This window comes from Panthera pardus, unplaced genomic scaffold, assembly GCF_024362965.1.
Source record: "Panthera pardus isolate Hobbes unplaced genomic scaffold, ASM2436296v1 HiC_scaffold_6, whole genome shotgun sequence".
In the NCBI taxonomy this organism is placed as follows: Eukaryota; Metazoa; Chordata; class Mammalia; order Carnivora; family Felidae; genus Panthera; species Panthera pardus.
In genome coordinates, this window is record NW_026526991.1 from 86,698,763 (window position 1) to 86,720,570 (window position 21,808).

Below are 21,808 nucleotides of genomic sequence, written 5' to 3' on the forward strand. Positions count from 1 at the left end.
TCTTAATGGAATTTAAACCCTCTCCTTTCTCCCTTTTTTTGTTCAGCCCTGCAGCTGTTTCCACCTTTCTACTTTTTCTCCAGCTGCCTTTGGGAGAGTATTTTTCCTGTATTATCCCCCCATCCCCATCTCCATCTTCTCTCCACAGCTCCCTGCCCTTTGCTCCTTCTCTCTCCACCAGTTCACCTCTTGGTGCTGTGTACCTGCTGAGTTCTGTGATTCAGGTTGTACAGATTGTTGTGTTAACCCTGAAATCAGTTTTCTAGGTGTGCAGGGTGGTTTAGTGTTGATCTGGCTGTCATGGACGCAAGAAATACTTCCATGGTGTTCTGCCATCTTTGCTCCTCCACCCCACATGGGTCTCATTTGAAGGGCCATTTGTGGATCACATGACTACTGAGGTGATTCTGAGGGAGAAGTTCTCCCACAGCGGGAACAGTTGCAGGGCTCATGCACTGTGCGATCCTGTCCTATATGCACACGTGGTAGCTCCCTGGGTCCCTGCACTTGCAGTAATGCAGGCACATTGGTCATGGATAGGTCTCCTCTTTGAAGCCACAGATTGTTGGCTCAGGTGAGAGACATCGGGGAGGCCTTGCCACGCAAGTTCCAGGTGTGCTTCTCCTGGATGTGCTTTCTAGAGTGGGTCCTGGCCACCCTCCACCTGCTGCCCAGGGCCCCTGCAGCACCTGTGACTGCCCAACCTCTTATACCACCTTCTTCCCCTCCCCCACCAGCTCGCTCAGTTGGGATGCTCAGGGAGCTTAGGGGCATCACTGTGGGCATCTCCATAGCACCTGAGGTGTGTCAGCTGCAGGCCTTGACTCCTGTGTGGATGGCCTGATACCTTGGGATGTTGTAGTCATCTGGAATTCCATGGCACAAGTGCACATATGTAGGCCCCATGGTCTTTGTCTTCTCTCAGGTAGGTGCAGCCTGGGTCACAGCAACCACTGAGATTAGGGCTATCATGGCAGTGGCATGGCTGTGGCACTGGTGACCGCAGAGAAAAAGGTATGGCCTGGGCATGTGGCGTGGACACTGGTGGGGACAGGGGCAGAGACTTCAGAGTGGCTGTGTCTATTGTGAAGTGAGAGGCTGGGCCAGGGGCACAGTAACAAGGGCAGCAGTGGTGCAGCAGACTCCTAGGTGGCAGGGAGAACTCAGAGCAGGTCCACCTGGAGGAGCTGGGCTTTGGGGACTGGGGCCTGGCTAGCAGCATTGGCACAGACTGGAATATAATCCCCTGGGATATAAAAAAGGGGAACTGGAGCTCAGTCCTGACCTGAAAAGGGTTCTGGGTATGACTCTGCGGTGGGTGGAAGGCATTCTTGAGGCTGCCTATCCCAGGGAAGTCCAAGCTTTGCAGGGGGAAGGCCATGGCAACAGTGTGCTAAGGAATATAGGGAATGTGGCCTTGGACACTGATGGGCCCCAAGGGGCTCAGTTGGAGCCAGGAGCACAAGCTCCAAAGGGCCCAACCCTGGTCTGCCAGACTGGGTCAAGCTTAAAGCATGGCCTTAGGGCCCTCAGGCTGCCTGAGCACCTCTACTGGACTATGGGAGGTAGGGAAGGAGGGATCCTGGGACAGTTTTTTCACTACCTGGTGATTGTCTGGGGGCCCTGGTATTTCCCCAGCCACCCACCTCTACCCAAGGCAATGAATAATATAGGGAGAAATGGGAAAAGATTGCTCTTGGGACCCAATACAACGATACACAGACCCTCCCCCTGATTTTTCCCTTATTTCTCTGAAGCAGATTCACATTTGGGAAAAATCCCAGCTTGAGGCAGAGGAAGATAGCCTAGGAATATTGCAACAGACACAAATGAAACCCCCAGGTCTCCCTCCCGCAGTGTTCTGCCCTGACAGCGATCCTTCCAATTCCTGCCTGTCTCCTTTGCCTCTAGGAATTTTGGCTCTGTAGTCCTGGCTGGGCCACTCATCCACAACCAAGAATAGCACCTGGAACAAAGGAGGTTCTTAATTTGTGCCTTTGGTCCATGCCTATGGGAGGTGTGTTAGGGTAGGGTCAATGTGATTTGTAGGCTTTCCTCCATTGGAGGTTCTTCCTAACATCTGTAGCAGTTCTTTCTGTTCAAATTTCAATGTTTTGTCTTAGTATATTTAGTTTACTCTGTCCCTTTAGGGTCCTGCTGCTACTCTTCTCTCCCTTCCCTCCATTTCCACTGCAGTGTTTAAGGAACCTAATTTAGGGTTTAGGGAAATCTCAGCACTATCAGGAGAAGGCAGTGGTGCCTCTTTTCCATGAGACCGATGGCTTCTTGGACCCATCACTTCTGCATTCAGCCCTCGGTCTTTAAGTAGGCCCCACTTTCTCCATCTCTGAGAAATCTTGGCTTCTGTTTGATGATTAGCATTCTCAGAAATGTCCTTTGGCCATTGTTTCAGGGTCTTGGAAGCCCTACGTTTTGAATGTCTAGAGCAGGAAGCTCTCTAGGTAGGAACTATATCTTTTTCTTTACTTCCTCCAACAAAATGCCCAGTGCATGTTCTGTTAGAATATGCTATGAATGCTGGGTGACTGTGTCAGGAAATCCCTTGAGGTGAAGCTTAAGCAAATTCCCTTTTAGTTTTAATCCTGGAGTGAAGTGAATGATGAATGAGGGAGTGGGGATGTGTGGTGCTGATAGAGGAACCTAGTAGGAGATTGTGAGAGGTGTCTTTGGTGGTGCGTCTATCCTTGTTTACAGGACTGCTGAGTGGGCTCCTTAGCTGCATCTAGGACTGGCCTCCAAATCACCACAGGCTGGTTCCACATGGCTCCCCACACTCTCTTCCTGGCAACCAGGACCTCCTCCATACACTGTAAAGCTTGTTTACTTCTACAAGCAGATCTTGGGTCAACAAAGTTTCCAACAAGTCCCATTTAAGCCCTCAGTCCACTTCCTTACCCATGCAGGGTCCCACTAATTTTCCCACTTCCAGCTTTCCCCCAGGATTCTGCCTAATCCACCTCCTTCACAGTTTCCCACCCTTCTCATGAGCCCTCCTCCCAGGCACACCAGCAATCTGATGGCCCTGCCTCCTGATGGCTCTGCTTTCCTGAGGGCCTGGCCTCCCCAGTGCCCCAACGCCCTGAGGGCCCCCTCTAAGCTCCACCCCAAGTCCTGACTCTGTTTGTCAAGCTCCTTACCTCCTTCCCTCTCTCTTGGTTTGACTTGCACTTTCTTCTCAGGTCTTTCTCCTCTGATACAGAAACAGCCCATGGGTAAGTGATTTCTCATGTTTATAGATTTGGCATGAAAACTGAGACAGAGCCAGAGAGGAAGAAGTCTGGGCATGAAGTGCAGCTGGCTTTAAGCGGAGTTTAAGTTTAAGGGGTTTAAGCAGAGGATATTTTATGGCACCAGAGCTAGACAGTGGATTGGGAGAGGGGGCTGCAGAGAGGCCTTGTGAGTTTGGGAAGGGCAGGTGGGTTTGCTGGGCTCAGAGTGATTTGGAGGCCTACACTCTGTTCTCTTCCAGACCAGAAAGGTTCTCAGCTCTGCTGAAGAAAATATGAAGTAGGGGAGGTTATTCTTTGGCAGTTCTCCTCCAGAGTCCTTCCCACCTCTTTTCACTGCCCTTCTTCCTGGTCTTTCCTTTCTGACCTGGTACAGAGCTTGGTTTATTCATCTTTGTCTTTTCCACCGGGCCTAGCACAGAGTATGCTTAGACATGTTCCTTGAATGAATGAAGATTCTTCCTCCTGGCTCTGGTGTCTCTTTCATGTTTTACCAGGTTTTCTCACTGGAGATTCTGAGAGGCTCTGTGTCCTATCTTCTTAGGGAGGACATTGTTGTGGAGCTTGCAGATTAGCAGGTCTAGTTTGATAAGGTGATCCACCACCACCAGAGGGGATCTGACTGTTTGCTTCCTAGATGTTCAAGGAGCTAGATATCTATTTTTACTGCTGAAGGTACCTCACTGCCTTGCTTATCTAATTAAAAAAAAAGTTGCCTGGTGGGGATTGATTATAGGCCAGGTCAGGCTGTAGGAGGCAAGATTACCAAGTTCCCCTGGGGTGTGGCTGCTTAGTAGTCTTTCAAACACTGTAAGAAGGCCTCTCTGTGGTCCCAAATATATTATAAATGAGTGAGTGCTAAATAACCTTGAAACTTGATGGCTTTGTTCTTTCTCTTGTATTCTATCAATTTCATGTACATGATAGGCATATTTCATTGATTGATAAAGTCTTGGAGGAGAAGCCTGAAATAGGTCTGGCTTCCTGGGTTTCCAAGAGGAAAAAGAGAGTTTGCTGTTATCTCAGAACATATTTGCAACTCTTTAACTTTAGAGGCCTTGGGAGTCTTAAACTATTCTCCACCCTCCACCCTCCCCAGTGCCATGTACACTATGGGCTGTACCCAACACCAGAAGCCCAGATAACAGTTACCCATGCACAAAACCTGTTTTATTGATTATATGTGGCAAATGTCTATTTCTAGGTTGTCTTTCTTGTTCTCTCTAGCAGTTAGTTCTGGGCAACTTCTCTCCATTATCAACGGATAGGTGTTATGTTCTTCTAGAAGCAGATTCATTTTAACATTAATTTAAGCAAAAGCATGTGGAAAGGCTAATTCCTTCACATGTATGCACTAAATTGACAAATATGATTTTTGGAATATATGTTCATTTTATCCTCCTCCTTTTTTTTTCTTGTATTATCCCAGAAATCACAAAGCAGAGTAGGGAAAAAAAGACCTGGGGAAGAGGGATAAAGAGTGTCCCTTAAATAGTGGTGTAGATTTGTTGCTTGAGCTGGGGTAAGGAGGATGAGTCTTTCTTTTTATTTTATTTTATTTTATTTTATTTTATTTTATTTTATTTTTTTGTTTCTTTATTTTTTTTATTTAAAAAAAATTTTTTTTCAATATATGAAATTTATTGTCAAATTGGTTTCCATACAACACCCAGTGCTCATCCCAAAAGGTGCCCTCCTCAATACCCATCACCCACCCTTCCCTCCCCTCACCCCCCATCAACCCTCAGTTTGTTCTCAGTTTTTAAGAGTCTCTTATGCTTTGGCTCTCTCCCACTCTAACCTCTTTTTTTTTTTCTTCCTTCCCTTCCCCCATGGGTTTCTGTTAAGTTTCTCAGTATCCACATAAGAGTGAAAACATGTGGTATCTGTCTTTCTCTGTATGGCTTATTTCACTTAGCATAACACTCTCCAGTTCCATCTATGTTGCTACAAAAGGCCATATTTCATTCTTTCTCATTGCCACATAGTACTCCATTGTGTATATAGACCACAATTTCTTTATCCATTCATCAGTTGATGGACATTTAGGCTCTTTCCATAATTTGGCTATTGTTGAGAGTGCTGCTATAAACATTGGGGTACAAGTGCCCCTATGCATCAGTACTCCTGTATCCCTTGGGTAAATTCCTAGCAGTGCTGTTGCTGGGTCATAGAGTAGGTCTATTTTTAATATTTTGAGGAACCACCACACTGTTTTCCAGAGCGGCTGCACCAGTTTGCATTCCCACCAACAGTGCAAGAAGGGAGGATGAGTCTTGAGGGAGAAGTCATATGATCTATATTTGAACAGGAACTCAGGACTTTGATGCATGATACCAGTTTCATATGACTCAGATGATCTAGGTCTTTCCTACAACAAAACAAAGCAAAACAAATTAACTTCCCAAGGGAGATGATGGCGGTGTGGAGCAGCTACCTAGGGCTATGAGAAGGACCAAGCACAGTGTTTTGAGAGAGGACAGACAGAAAGAGAGAGCCGAGTACTTACACGGAAGACAGGAGGACACATTTGAAGATATGAAGTAAGGTGACCAGAGAGAGTCAGCCTTTCCTAAGCCACCTTGTATGCAGTGTATTACTGAGGGTATATATTGGGAGGAAGTACATAGAAGAAGGAGCCATAACCTCTGACCACTCACAACTGCTAGTCTGAAAGTAGAGACAGGATGTAGTGTTCTGTGGGACCACTGGATGGATAGATTCTTAGATCTATAGACCAGGATCAGATCCTTACAAGGAAAGGAAGGATCTGAGGGGGAAAAACAAAGCTGCTTAGGATGACTTTTTAGAAAAAATGATTGTGTATCAATGCTCATTATAGACAAAGACCATCCTACCTTGCAGGGTTTTTGTTTGTTTTTATTTTTGGAAAATTAGGTGGACAAGCAGTTGGATTTCCTTCTACTGCATTCTCCTGAGAACTTTTATTAGGTGTTCTGTGTTGACAGGATTTGGAGTTGGGAAGAAAGAGTAGTCAATTGTAAGGGAATCAGAGAAGAAACTGATTTTCATCATTGACATTCATGTATCACATCACTTTCCAGTCCCTTAATTGCACACCCTTCCTGGATTATCCCAGATCTCTTTTTGATTCCTGTTTGGAAAATCTAATTCTGATTCTTCCTGGTTGACCATGTAATTTCTGAAGACCTCTAGAAGCAGAAGTTCAGGTTTTTATGATTTTTCAGGTTGATCGTCTTGTTTGGTGTAATAGAAATGTTAAGAATCTCCAAAACTAGATTCTGACTCAAACGAAACCTGTAAATGTGTCAAATCATGAATGAGGAGTGTCACACTTAACTCTATCTTCTCTGTAATTATTCCAGAAGGACTAAAGAAGGGTGCCTTGTTCACAACTATCCCAGAATATTACTAGATTATATGGAGTCCATATAGCCTCTAGAGAAGCCCTGGCTGTGTGATTGTTTACCCAAATAATGGTGCAATGATACTAGTGTGGTGTCTGCATGTGGCAGGGACCCCATAGATGTTGTGAGGAGGAAACAAAAATGTTTTGTTCTATATTTACATAAATTTTGACCTATAATTGAGTGGATGGATTTGGTTTACCTGCAGTTGGTCTGGAGTGTGTTAATTTGCATCAGGATGGGTTTTCACTGAATTGCAATTCAGCCTCTGCCAGACTGGGATGGGATTTGAGAGGTGTGCTTTGTTAGTAGGGCAGGTGGGTAAGTTGGAGGAGGTGGCTGTGTTTCTTCTTGGTCTAATGAGTGGACAGTTTGGGGGATACTATGCCTTCAAGTTCAAGTCTTGGTTGCACCTAGTAATATATCCTTGCAGAATTAGCTTCATTGAAAGAACATGAAGCAGTTTCTATCCTATGGAGTTTTAATTTTAGAGAGCTCTTCCCAGTAACATGCAAACAGAATACAGCACCAAGTAAGATCCTAGTTGGGAGGATGCCTTTTAAGTGTTTTGCGTGGTGAGGTTGTTTTCAGAAGACTCCTGGGAGATAAGTTTGGATATGAATTTACTTTAGTATAAGCTGAATTTGTTTACTTCAGATTTCTTTCCAACCTTTGAGGGAAGCTATCTGACCTTTCTTCTCTTTACCCAGGGGAGAAGTTAAACCTTTATTACTACTACAATAGTTTCACTCTCTTTTCCTTTTCAGCAGAGATCAAGACTGAGAGTTGTTGTTATTATTATTATTATAATTACTATTATCATTACATCTTATTATCTAGTTCCATAATATCTGTAGCAAATATTTGAAAGGATCTATCTGGTTGGGCAAACTGGATTCACTAGTTCCAGGTGTGGTGGAGTTTGTTTGTACTTTTTGGTGGGGGACATGTAAGGAGGGTCTAAAAGAGACTTTATTTATTGGATCGTGGCCCAAGCTGAGTATGCAGCTTGAAATAATGTTTTTTTTTTTTTTGGGGGGGGGGAAACAGTTATAAAAAATCCCAAGATGGGGTAATTCTTCCCTCTTCCATGCAGTCTTCTTAGGCTGACACACGGTACAGAGAAGATACTCACTAGTCTTATTCACAATGGAAAATGAGGTCCTTAATACTTTTACTTTCCATCAACTATGAAGCCATCTGGGATTTTCACATGCTATTGTCTTGAGTATTCATTTCTGACTTAGGAATACACTTCCTCATTTATACTTTATGCATCTTTTACTTCTTTTGCCAGATGGGGAGGTATTCATGAAATGTCCTTAACTGAAAATTCCCAGATAAGGGAATTCTGTATTTGCCACCATTGTCTTGCACTGTGTGTAACTGAGTGCATGATGATTTCTGAGTAATGGTGGTGGTGTTGATAATTTAGGGGGAAAAATGTTGCTTTTTCTTGAGGTTTTTTTTTTTCCCCACAAAGTATCACCATGGTGCCTGAATTTTCTAATTTGGAATTGTCTTTGTATTCATTTACACTTAATTGAAAACTGATCTTTAATAGGTTGAATCCAGTGTTTCTCACTTGGACTTTTTGTGGTTTCGACTTGAGGGACCACCCAAAGTCTCACTTTAGACCCAACCCCATGTACACAGAACCCATCTGTGTAGTTATTTATAGATAGTATAAGAAAAATGGTAGCAAATACAGAAAATTATTTTCTGGGAGATTATAATATAAGGGCATTTGATGGATACTTCCCTATCCAACAGAAACAAGTGAAATCTTATTGTACACCCCATTCAATCAATTGACTATTGTCCCACTCATCCCTTCTGCAAGCCAGCCTTAAATGTAGTTATTGCAGTTTGAGTATCATGTCATGTTTTCTAATGCTAAAACATTAGAGGACTTATTTTAGAAACAAAGTAAAGTGGTGAAAGTAGTAAAACTGTGTTGTCTGTCTGTTCCATTGTCACACATTACAAGGATGACACTGATGTGAATCATGAATGTCGCTGATGATGTACATTCTCTTGGCTGACTTGGGTTACTTCCTTTGTACTTTGACTTTGTTGTGGTGAAAGAGACTTGGACCTCAGTTCTTGTGTCAGATCTCTGACAACACCAAATTGGGCTATAGATCCTGGGGTACTTCTTGGCTGTCACCAGTTAACTCTTTGCACCTCAAGCTTCAGCTGGGGAGGGAAAGGCAAGCTAAAACCATCATCAGGCAGAAGCTGTGCTCCTGGGCTCCACCTCAGCACTTACTCTTTCTACCCTCTTCCCTAACTGGGAATTTCTAGGCCAGTGAGTTATGCCACTGGACATTAATGAGGAGAGAGAAAGGGGCAAGGAGGCCATACTGGAGAGATCAGATACCTATCTGTAGCTGTGACCAGAGAAATTTCCAGAAGGAGGGTTATACTGAATGGAGTTGGGAAGGAGCATATTCTAGGCAGAGGACAGTCTGTGTGAGAGCTGACGTAAATGCCAGCAAGACATGCATGTGTGGGGAAAGATTTGTGCAGTAGGAGCCACAAAAAGGTTTAATAGTGTGAGTAAGTGGGAGAACAACAGTGAAAAGAAAGCCTTGGAAATACAATCTTAGAAGTTTGGACTTAATAGAGAGCAGGAAACTGCAGGTTGGTTGGGAGTGTGTGTGTGTGTGTGTGTGCATGTGCGTATGTGTGTGTACGAGTGTCTTTATAGACTTGAAGAAAGTGTCATTTCCAGAAGGAGCACTCACACTTCAGTTATCTTCTGCATGTAGTGATCAGGAAGAATGTGATTTAGGGCTTTATCCTGCTTCAAGGGCAACACTCTCTGGTGACTGCTGAGTGAATCTGAGTGAGAGTCTAGAGGATCTCTGTTTAGAGTTACCAACTTTATGGACCAGGAGGGTGGACTAGGGAGTATGGCAGGTGGCTGGCCCTGGATATGCAGTATTTGCAAACCATACAAATCAACTAGATAAAGGACTAGTGTGGACAAGATGCTAAGTGTCAAATGACTTCATGTCAGCTGACTTGAATTGAGGGTTAGGCTGGTGATTTCCAAATATCTGAAACCAGTGAGGTTCAGGTAGAATTCCTTGCATTTATTCCAAATTTTTATTCAATTTCCCTGGATAAGATCAGGATCCTAAGAGGCTGCTTTGTCAACCCCCTTGTTTCTTAACAAAATTTGGATTTTCTTCCTTTTGGAATTAAAACAGAAAGGCAATCCTTTATCTTCTCTGTTGATCTCCCTATACAAATAGCATGTTCAGAACACCCATTATTCCTTCTCACATGTTCATAAACCTTCATAACTTTAAAAAAATAGCAAGGAGTCCAAAATTAGCCATAGAGATCTGTATTCATGCCTTATGTTCATTGGTCTTTTCTCTTATTTCCATGGATGATTAATAAATACTAACGATGCTCAGAGTTGGCCACAGGTATGAGTCACCATGGGGGATACAAATGCCCATTTTATATATTCTGGTTGGTCAGATGTCTTGTTGTCAACAATAGCCAAGCCAGAATGATCAATCTGACATAGCTGAAATCTTTTTTCCAGCATCCCTCTGATGTTTTACTTCTGAAATGGGTTTAATCATATTTTGGAGTGACTGTTGAACTGATATTCTTTTGGTACTGGATCTTCTGGGTTAAGGATAAGAGGACATTGCCATTCTCTGGCAAACATTCCCAGTCTGCTCCTCATTGGCAGCCCAACCTGGAGAGCAAATGGCCAAGTGAGATAGGAAGCTTAAAAAGAGGTTTTTGTTAGGTGCACCTGGGTGGCTCGGTTGGTTAAGTGCTAGAATTGGCTGGGATCATGATCTCAAGCGCCATGGGTTTGAGCCCCACATCAGGCTCTGTGCTGACAGCTCAGAGCTTGGAGCCTGCTTCAGATTCTGCGTCTCCCTCTCTCTGCCCCTCCCCTGTTCATGCTCTGTCTCTCTCCATCTCTGAAAAATGAATAAATATTAAAACAAATTTAAAATAAAAAAAGAAAAGCAAAAAAAAAAAAAAGATGTTCCATTAAACCACTCTCATTAAACTAGAGCAATCTACCCCCCTACCCTTCTTTGTCCCAGTTGGGGCTGTCCTTTGTGACAGAAGTTTCCTAATGGTGTGTGCTGGCTGCATCTTGAAGCCATGAATGATGGTTGAGGTTTGGGAAGCTCAAACCTGAAAGGAATTAGGTTGTCAGGGAAATTGCAACCATCTTCTTGCCATTGGGCTCCCATTTTAGAAAATGTCTGCTCCCCTGTCTGCCTATATTTCTTTACACAATGAAAATCAAGGTTTCATTTCCTTCTCTAGAATTCCCTAAGCTGCCCTGAAGATGGTTCTTTTTCTTCTTAAGAAGGAGGCAGTGACCAGAAAAGATTTGGAATAGAGTGGGAAAAGAATTGGATGATGAAAGAAGTCTCAAGAGTGTGATTTATATTTGGCATCTAGAGATCTATTATCCTGTATTTTCACTAAAAGCCAAGCAAAAGGAGATAGGCTAATGTTGTGGGCAGGATTTTACAAAAGTTGTAGAATCTTATCTGGGAACTATTGGAATGGATATCAGATGATTTGGAGACTTTCTCGGCATCTCAAAGTCCCTAGATTAGGTTTAGATTTTAGTAAGCATGATTTAGATGGAGCATTCAGATTTAACGTCCCAACACTTTTCTTTTAAGTTTATATATTTATTTTCAGAGAGAAAGAGACAGCACGAGTTGGGGAGGGGCAGAGATAGAGGGAGAGAGAGAATCCCAAGCAGGCCCCTCGCTGCCAGCACAGAGCCTGATGTGGGGCTCAAACTCATGAATCCGTGAGATCATGAGCTTCACCCAAACCAAGAGTTGGATGCTTAACCAACACCGCCACCCAGGCATCTCTCCCTCACCACCTCCCCCCTCCCTTTTTTAAAGTTTGGTCCCAGCACTTCTAACTGGCTCATCAGTTTCTATTTGGGAGGAGAGGGAAGACATCAGCAGAGTGTGACCTGTGCACAAAGGTAAGAAGTGGCTTAAATACTCATTTAATAGCCATGCCCTTGAATTGTGTTTCTTTGTGGATGTCAGGTGCTGGAGGAGAAAGAACATGGTTGTTGAAGGAACAAGAAACCAAGTTCAAATACCAGCTCTTCTTTGTACCTGGTAAATAGTACAAAGAATCAAGTTCAAATTCCAGCTCTTCTTTGTACTGGCTAAATAGTAGTTGCCTAATATCTCAGATAGTAAGTGGGATAAAAATACTTTATTGGGTTGCTATGGGGCTTAAATGAAATAACGTATGTACATTACTTGCAGCTCAACAAATCTGGTTCTCTTTCACCGCTCTTTCCACGTATCCCTAATTCTTGCACATATACCTGGTAACCTTATTTGCCAGATACCATTTTTCTCTGCCTTAAGCCTCTGCATATGTTCCCTTAATGCCTCTAGAGTTCAAGTCTAGGGGTCTGGTTTATTAGTGTGTATTAATCCCACAAAATGTCAATGAGAGCATGAAGTTTTTATAACCATACTTACATGAGGCAAGGCTGTGGTGTCTTTCCAGTCATTTTTGTTTGCTGACAATTTTGATTGTAAATCAAAGACAAAGGAGTTCTATCTTCCCACCCAATCCTCTGATCTAAAGTTACTGATTTGAGGCTAAAACATTCTGGGTCAGATTTGGTTATAACCAAAAATCATGTCAAACTTGTTTATAAAGGGCATTCAGGGAGAAGAATCCATATACTTTACTTCTGGGACATTCTTTTTTTCTTCCTACATTTTTAGTGTGCAAAATATCAATCCTACAGAAAGTTGCAAGAACTTTGCAACATTTATTTTTCGCTAGGATTGACCAGTTGTTAACATTTTGCCACATTTGTTTGCTGTGTCCAATGTGTGTGTGTGTGTGTGTGTGTGTGTGTGTGTGTGTGTGTGAAATATGGTCCATAGTCTAACTTTTCTAATTGTCCATTTTTTTTTTACTACAGTATTTCTCCATGATCCAGGTACAATCCTTGGTTATGCGTTGCATTTCATTGTTATGTCTCTTTATTTTCATTTAATATGCAACATTTCCTCAACCTGTCATTCCTGACATTGACAGTTTTGAAAAGCAAAGTTCACTTGTTTTATAGAGAGTCAACTTTCTGTACAAAGTTGTTTTGTAGACTGATTGCTTGTATCATCAGATTAGATTACATATTTTGGAGGGAATATTATATAAGAACATGTTAAAGACAATGAGTGCCATGTATACAGGGAACATATCTTTTCCTCCCAGTTGTGTTTGTAACATCAAGCACTAGGAGTGGCATTTAGAAGGTGTTTAATATTTATTGAATGAATGAATAAATGAATGAAATAAGACTTTTGCTGCCACTTAGGTCTATTATTTTTCTACTTGAGGAAGGGGGAGGAGCAGGCTTCTCCTATATCTTAGTCCCGGTTTTATTATAAATGTGTGAAAGCTTAAGGATAACTCAGGACATCTGTAAAGACCTACAGAGAGCGGAAATTAGATGGACAGTATGTTGTGAGGCAACCTGTGGAGTCTCTTTACCCTGGGGGTGGGTGGCGATCATACTGTGTTGCGAGTGGTTGATGAATTAGGTGGTTGTCAGCTGGAAAGAGAACCAGCACAGAAAACCTATGGGAACATGGCCTATTTCTTTGAAAGAGAAATTAATTATTTAGGCTTCCATATTTTACTATAATTATCTCCACTAACACCCATTTGAATCCTAAGAATACCATAGTGAAAATTGGTTCTGTGTCTCCTCCCTTTCCCGCAGGAACAACCCCATTATTCTCTCCTTATCTACCCTCCATGTTACCCCCACCCCCATTCACATACATGTGTATTTATAACATTTTTGAATGGTGGTTCAGTAGTCATTCTCTCCAGATTTTCGTTGTTGAGAAAATATATAACTCCTTGGACTTCTCATGTGGATGTAGAAGTTTTCATTGCTCTTTCCCAGGGGGAAATGAGGTTATGAGAAGTATTCTTTACCTCTCAGAAATGTATTTTCATTTCTGAATGTACTTCCCTCTGGGGCCCTTTCTCTCTCCAGCCGTGAGCTACTCAGATGCTTCTGCCATTCCTTCCTGAGTCATCTGGGCCTTGGGAGTGGCTTAACCTATTCAATTTTTCAAGGCTTGCAAGTGACTGATGCACATGGTTACTGTCCCATTTCTGAGAGTCTCCCTACCCATATCTTTGCAGTCCTTAACTTCATAAGGTTCTGGAAAACCCACCCTTTATCTCCATGTCAGCTCGTCATTATTCACAATAATGGTGGAAATCATCTAAAATAACGAATGATACTAAAATGACTTTTGTTTGGTATTTAAGTATTTGAGTCCTGCCTAGAGATAATCCAGGGAGTGGACATTTACAGTAAAAGCAATCCATCATGTTACTCTCCCATAGTTATCTGTATGACATCTCTCCCTTGGCATGTAGAGAGGGAGGCAGCAGCAGGAACACAGCTTGTCCAGCTCTCATTGGGTTGTCAGATGCATCAGACATCTATTAAGAACTCTGCAAAACTTGTCTCCATGCTTTTTCTTCAAAATTGGGAGGAGGCCTTCCCTTAACCCAATACTTAATTCACAGAGCATGAAAATCAGTAGGCAACCTGTGAAACTGTCACTTTTTCTAGGCTTTTCATCTCACCCAGAGTCAAACAGCCAAAGTCCTCACAGTGACTCATAGACTATACATGAAGGGTCTATCTTCCTGCTTTTTCTCTGACATCATCTGCTACTGTTTCCCCCTTCACTCACTCTGTCCTGGCCCATTGGCCTCCTTGTATTCTTCAAAAGTATGCAAGTACCACTTCACACCTGTTAGGATGGCTAGTATTAAAAAACAACAGAAGATAACAAGTGTTGGGGAATTGTGGATAAATTGGGACACTTGAGCATAGCTGGTGGAAATGTAAATGATGCATTCATGTGGAACACACTATGGTGATGTCTCAAAAAACTACATATCCAATTACCATAGGATCCAGGAATCCCACTTCTGGTTCTGGTCCCACAGAATTCAAGGGAAGGACTCAAGAAGATATTTCTATTCACATATTCACAACAGCTAAAAGGTGAATCCGCCAGTGGATGGAATGTGAACAAGATGTGGGAGATACACAATGGAGTATTATTCATCCTTAAAGAGGAAGGACATTCTGACATATATTCCAACCCGGATGAACCTTGAAGACACATGCTAAGCGAAATAAGTTGGTCACAAAAGGAGAATATTGTGTGATTCCACTTATATGAGGTACCTACAGTAGTCAAATTCAGAGAGGGAAAGTAGAATGGTGGTGCCAGGGACTGCAGGGAGGGAAGAATGGGGAGTTAGTGTTTATGGGTACGGAGTTTCAGCTGAGAAAGATGAACAAATTCTGTGCAACAAGTTGCACAACAGTGTGAAGGTGAGGCTCTCTTGGATCACCCATTTTATAATCACAACACCCTCTCTGAACACATCCTAACCTTTTCTTGCTTCCCTTTTCTCTGCAGTGCTGATTGCAAATCCAACACAATGTATATGCATACAACTTATTTGTTTATTGTTTGGTTTCAACTACAGGATGTAACCAACTTGTATGGAGGGATTTCTGTGCTTTTTCTGCTTTATCTGCAGTGCCGAGTAAATGAGAATCAGTGTATTTGTTGAATGGATAAATGAAAGACCATGATTGGACACAGAGTTGAAGAGAAGCCCAAACAGAAGGAGAAATTGGGAAGATTCCATTTTTCATTTGATTTTGGAAACCAATTTCTTCTACTCTTGGGTATTAGACTCAGCCCCAGTGTTCATGGTGGCTTTTGTTCGTTTGCCTTTTCATATGCCTTGTGAACTCTTTCACTCTTGGACATGTTGCTGTACATGTACACAACATTTACCTTTACTTAAATCTCTTGCCCTGAACTCAAAGCTTCTACTCCTGTATTCATGACTGCCGCTACCTCAGTTGCAGGGCTGCTTGAGTTAGGACTTGAGAAACTCTGGGGTAGCTCAGCTTTCTAAAAACCTTTATAGTTGAGTGTTTGGGAGTCACTAGTTGGATTGGCTCCAGAGTCTTCATTGTCCAGAAATTTTAAGGAGGAAGAGAGTTTTCGTATACTTTAGGTGAGAAAGGATTTATGTTTGGATACAGAGGATTGATATGATCTCTGCAGATGTTATATTTAAATCCACTTCTCTGGAACTTTGGGAAGTAAAATAATTATTTAACAGCCTCATTAGCCTTCCTCTCAAGTCTTTATCAAATTTCTAGCAAAACAACTGGTATCCAAACTCTCTTTGAGGCTATTCAGGAGGAAACACTAGGTCAACTTCCTGATGGGCTAGAGTGTTAACACCCAGCCAGAGGAGCCAGTAGAACTTACTGTCTTAGAAAATGTTTTGAAAAGGAAATGTCCAGATGAGGGCTGTACCCTTCTCAGAGACAGAGCAGTGAACACAATGATCTCTAGGCTAAAGAGCAGTGGTTGGGGCTGGCTGGGAGGGGAAGACAGACTGCAATTTAATGGGTGGATTGTTGGACTTGACAGGAGTTGTTGGGGGAGACTTGGGATGGAACTTTGGTTTTGGAGTTAGGAAGGAGTTCAGAGACTGAGAGAAAGACATGGAGGAGAGGGAGGGAAGGGGGAGTTGGGGGCATTGTGGAATTCATACAAGCTGGCTTCATGTTCCCTGGCCTCTCTCTGCATTTCTTTCAGCACCTCCTATGCACCAAGCACCTCCTTTGGAGAGACTGTTTCCTAGTCAAAATGAGATTCACAGACCCAGGGCCCTCATTAGGGAAATATCCTGGAAATGTGCTTGAAATAGATGATGGTGCTTGCTCTACTCTCCTGTTTACACCTCTGTTTGGCCCTTTCTCTCTTTCAAAAACAAAACAAACACAAAAACCCAAACAAATAAACAGAAAACAAAACAAGCAAAACAAATTATATATATGAATTTATTTTCTCTGTCCTAAATGCCTCTTATGGTTGCTTCATACGATTATGAGCAGATTCTTGTCCTGGGTAGTGAGGTTGAGTTGGGACTGTGGAGTGGATTCCAGAAGAAGGAGGTAGATAGATCCTGGCCCTGCCCCTGGAAGCTTTTTAGAGTATAAAGGAATTTAAGTTACACATGCAGGACACCAGCACACAGAAAGGGAAAATTAGTTTTATCTGAGCATCAGGATGGACCTTAAGTGCGGATGGGTATTGGAGGGAGGTTGGAGATGGGACCAGTCAAGATGCCTTAGGAAATGCTTCCCTTACACAAGGGAAAACATTGTAGAATAGGACTGAGAAGACCTAGAACATGACGACAGGATAAAAGGGAGTGAGGAGGGCATCCCTGGCAGGACAGGCACTTACTCAGGCCAAAGGCTCATCCAAGGAAGGGTAAGTCACGATGTGAGGAGCTGAGCCAGGAGGGAGGTGATGGGTCTGAGGGTAGAGGAAGATTTAGGGAAGGGTTCTGAGAGGTGGGTCAGAGAGTCTGGACTGAATATAAAGTATTGGAATAATTGTAAGTTACTGCACAGAGAAAGGACCTTTCTGAAGATAGCATTTGAGGATGATGTTTTTGTGTACTGTTATAAACTGGATTTGTGGTAGGCTTTCTCAGGATTCCCAGTCATGGCTTTGCTTTGTCTTCTATAAGCTTGCTTGTTCATTTTTCTTCTGCCTGCTTGTGTTGGAGTAATGAAATGTGATTTATTTAATTTCCAGATGTTTTGTTCTTTGGGTTGTTTCTCTGGTATCTTCATACTTTGTCTGCAGCCCACTGTCCCTCATCTTCAGTAAATGTGGGAAAAGCACAAGGACCACCCTGCACAACACAGTTGAGGGAAACAGAAATGATCAAAAGGCTTACCCATCTCTGACCCTGCTATTCAGATGGTCCTCCTCTGGGATTCCCACTCAGCATCTATGAATGGACTTCAGAAGACTGTAGGACATTTTTTTGAGGTGACTAACCTCAGAGGGGTCTGTGATTCAGCAAATGACAAGAACCACTGTTGTGTTGTATCTTTGTTGGGAGGTTGGTCGCTGGAGATGGTTCCCCAGAGAGAGAAACATGGTACAAGTGTCCTTAGTGCCCAGTAAGGAAACTCCAGAACAGTTGAAGGAGATGAGGGCAAAAGAGGAATTGGGCAAAGGGAAATGGGTTTGGAGGGAACTGGTAAGAGGGGTGCCCCATCTTCCCTTGTTCTCCACCCTCTTTCTAGCAGGTATTCCTTCTCTGTGTTCTCCATGTCCTGACAATTACAGGGTACAGTTACCCTTCAACTAAACTCCCACAACATTATCTCATGCAATTCCTTGTTGAAACTGAAGTGCACAGAGTGGAGTCAACCCCTCCCTCAGCCATGGACTGAGCATCATTGCTTCCTGTTGGGCCCCTTTTCAATGCATTTTATTTTACCCCTTTCATCTTGATCTCTATTATTTCCCCTCCTCACTGGAGGCACTTCCTTCAGTGTATATAACAAATGTTCTCCCAATCCCTGCTCTATATGTGTATTTAGATACATTCCTTCACTCTACAAATACACAGTTGTAGTGTGGGGACTAGGAAAAGAAAAAAAACAATAAAAAATGCCTTGCTTTCATGGAACTTACACCTTTTGGTGTGAGGAAATAATAAACAAGTAAGTAAAACATATAGTACCTTGAATAGTGAAAAGTGGTATGAGGAAAATGAGGGCATGGGGATAAGGGATGGCATGGGTGGTTAGGAGCAGATTGCAGTTTTATATATGGTGATTAAGGAAGGCTATGCTATACATGGTCTTTTACCAAATGCAGTGAAGTGAGCAACCATGGGGCTATCTGGGCTAGAAGTGGTATGGTTATAGGGACAGCAAGTACAAAGGCCCTGAGGTAGGGTCTTGCCTGGTATGTTAGGTGGCCAAAATTGTTAGGGGGCTAGAGAAATAATATGAGTGGGGGAAGAAAGAGAAACAGAGGCTGAGTAGCAGGTGGGTCAGTGACAAATACTGTAGGACTTTGTAGGTCATTGTAAATGCAAACATTGGCTTCTACTCTGCATAAAAGGAGAAACCAGTAGAAGGTTTTATCAGAGAATGACATGAAAATTTTAACAGGTATGTGCATATCCTTGACAAATAGGCAGCACTCTTTGGCTGTTTTAACATCCTGCTTCTACTTCTGTTACTTAACATTGTTTCTGAAATGTACCCATGTTGTTATCTTTAATCTACTTTTTAAATTTTTTTTCAACGTTTTTTATTTATTTTTGGGACAGAGAGAGACAGAGCATGAATGGGGGAGGGGCAGAGAGAGAGGGAGACACAGAATCGGAAACAGGCTCCAGGCTCCCAGCCATCAGCCCAGAGCCTGACGCGGGGCTCGAACTCACAGACCGCGAGATCGTGACCTGGCTGAAGTCGGACGCTTAACCGACTGCGCCACCCAGGCGCCCCCCTTTTTTTTTAATTTTTTTTTCAACGTTTTTTATTTATCTACTTTTTAAAATTTCTGACTGCTGTGTAATATTTCATTGTGTATATATGGCACATTTTACTTACACATTCCTCTAGTAACAGAGGCTGGCATAGCTCCAAATTCAGAAACAGTCCTGTGATGAACTCACTCATATGAGCCTCCTTATAAACTCAGGACAGAGTTTCCCTGGGGTGTATATCTCAGAGAGGGATTGCAGGGTGGGAGGGTGTGCATTCTTAATTCCACTGATTGTGCTTCAGGATGGTGATCCCAGTTACACTCCCACCAGTGTTGGGTGGTGTTTTGTATCTTCTCATCAAATTCTTATGTGGATCCTGTAAGGGAAGTGAAATAAGGTTCCTTGTGGGTGAGGAAACCTGAGGCTTAGAGAGATCAAGCAAATAACCCTGGTTTATATAGTGAAGTGGAAGAGGAAAGGCTCAAATCCAAAATTTCTGACATAATGCTCATTGCTCTTAGCACTATAGTACCCAGAACTGTCCCTTCTCGGAATAAGGTGAGGCATCCATAGGCAAAAATATTGATGATGATGATGATGATGATGATGATGATGATGTTGTTGTTTAAGGCTTTCATTTTCTTGATGCCTGAACGAACCCAGTGAGCTTAGAACCTCCAAGTGTTTAGCACCATGTAGGGGGGTGTCTAATTGGGGTACTTAGCATTTCAAGGCAAAATATATGGAATAAAGCTGTTTTCATTGTTTCATGAGGGCGAGCTAACAGGCTCGAATTTTAGTGGATGATTTTGGGGCTAGAAATTTATAAAGACTAACTGATTTTCAAATTTGGGAATTTGGATCGGATTTCAATATTAAACTTTAGGTAGATTATATTAATTGCATATTGTTTGCTAGGCACTGAGCTAACTACTTTATAGGCATAATTTCTGTATGCCTCACAATTACCCTATGAGGTACTTTTACTTTCATTTGACTGTTATTGAAACTAAAGCACTGAGAGGTTAACTAATTTGTCCAGAGTACCCAGTATAAGGTTGAGTTGTGATTTGAACCTGAATCATGTACCTGCAGAGCCTTTACTCCTAAATGCTAAACTGTGCTGCTTTCCTGTGAAGGAAGCTTTTGTAATCTCTTCCCTTTGAATTTGAGGACAATTTCTTGTCATTTGGGGTGATTTAGAGCAGCCATGGGAAGCACGGGGCTAGTGGACAAGAATCTCCAGAGGGACAGGATATGAAATTTGAAAATGTTCCCCAGTGTTTTCATTATGCCTCCCTCTGTCCCCCAAAGTAAGAAACTCTGCCTTATGACATCCCACCTAGGTTATAGGGCCTGATATCTTCAAAACATTTGAAAATTCTTTGTCACCATGTGTGGTTTATACCTGCCATGTGTGATGTATAGTCAAGGTTTCATCAGTTTGTCTTCCCTTCACACTTTTCATTTTGCTTGCCTTCTACAAGGATGGTAATATGATTTATATCTTTATCTAAATGAGAATTACAAATATTGTTTGGCTACAAAGTATGTATCTCGCAAAGGCAATTAGGTAGGAATTCTGGATTATGTTCTCTTTCAGATTTGTATTCTCAGTTTGTGCATTTGTTCAATAAGTATCTATTGAGCATCTAAGTCACACTTTGATAGAAGACCCAGGCAGATTAGCTGGAATTATGATACGTTAAGATAAATGGCACATGGGGAAGCCCAGGTTTTATGAGAGCACACAGGAAAGGCAGCATAAGGTCAGGGGAGGTTTTCTGGGGAGGCAACTTCTGAGCTGGGAACTGAAAGAGAAGTAGGGGGTTAGCTAAGTGAAGGGACAAGAAGGCATTAGAGACAGGTAATAGGGTGAGTGTAGAATTTCACAGCTGGAGCAGGAGCTGGGCAGGGGATGAGGCTGCAGGAATCAGCACAGGTCAGATGATGAAGGAAGGAAGGGCAGTGGGAACCACTGAAGGATTTGAAGCCTGGGGGTGGGTGGGCAACACTTCAATGACATTTATAGTGTAGCAAGATTCCATGAGTTAAGTATTGACTTTGTCTATGTTGTGTGCTTCTTAGTAAATCATAACCTTGGAACTGGTGGGTGGCAAATAAGGAGTCTAGATGGATTTGTACACAGAAGCTTTGACCCATAACATCAGGATTCCTTTTGATAATCTGTAGAGAAGACTTCAATTTTGACTTGGTCTTTCTGCTTTTAAAACCCTCTGACAACATTTCCTAAAATTCTCTCAAAACCAAAGCCCAAGTAGCGAGGAGAATGGGGGCTGCATGACTTTGTTTTCTCTGTTTTTCTCTACTCATGTCTGAGACATTTGCTGTGAATTTTTCATCAAAGTCTTGCTCCATTTGATGGAGGGGGCCATTTGAAGAGCAGCAGTGGAGGAAGGGCAAGGAGGAAACACATGTAGGGCTCCTTTATTAACAAAACGTGTTTGGCATATTGAGACCATGGTTTGAGCGAGTGAAAAATAACTATGGTAGAAAATTAAGAGGAAGTTACAAGTTAGTGTTTTAATATAAGCTCACAGAGCAGGGCAGTGTCTCCAGGTGGCTGACTGCTGACATCACAGATGGCCCAGGGTGTTTATAGAGCATAGTGTGGCCAGTGAGGAGACTGTCTGCAGAAGTGAGGTCACCTTCTCTCCTGGAACCCAGAGAGCAAAGAGACAGAAGGAATTGTTTTGGTTGTGAGCTACTGAGCTA

General features: G+C 42.6%; 1 protein-coding gene across 1 annotated transcript in view; it reads left to right on the forward strand.

Annotated features, from left to right (window-relative positions):
* Positions 1-21,808, forward strand: part of LOC109268710 (cationic amino acid transporter 3-like) — a 215,065-nt gene that overhangs the window by 35,682 nt on the left and 157,575 nt on the right. The window lies entirely within an intron of this gene.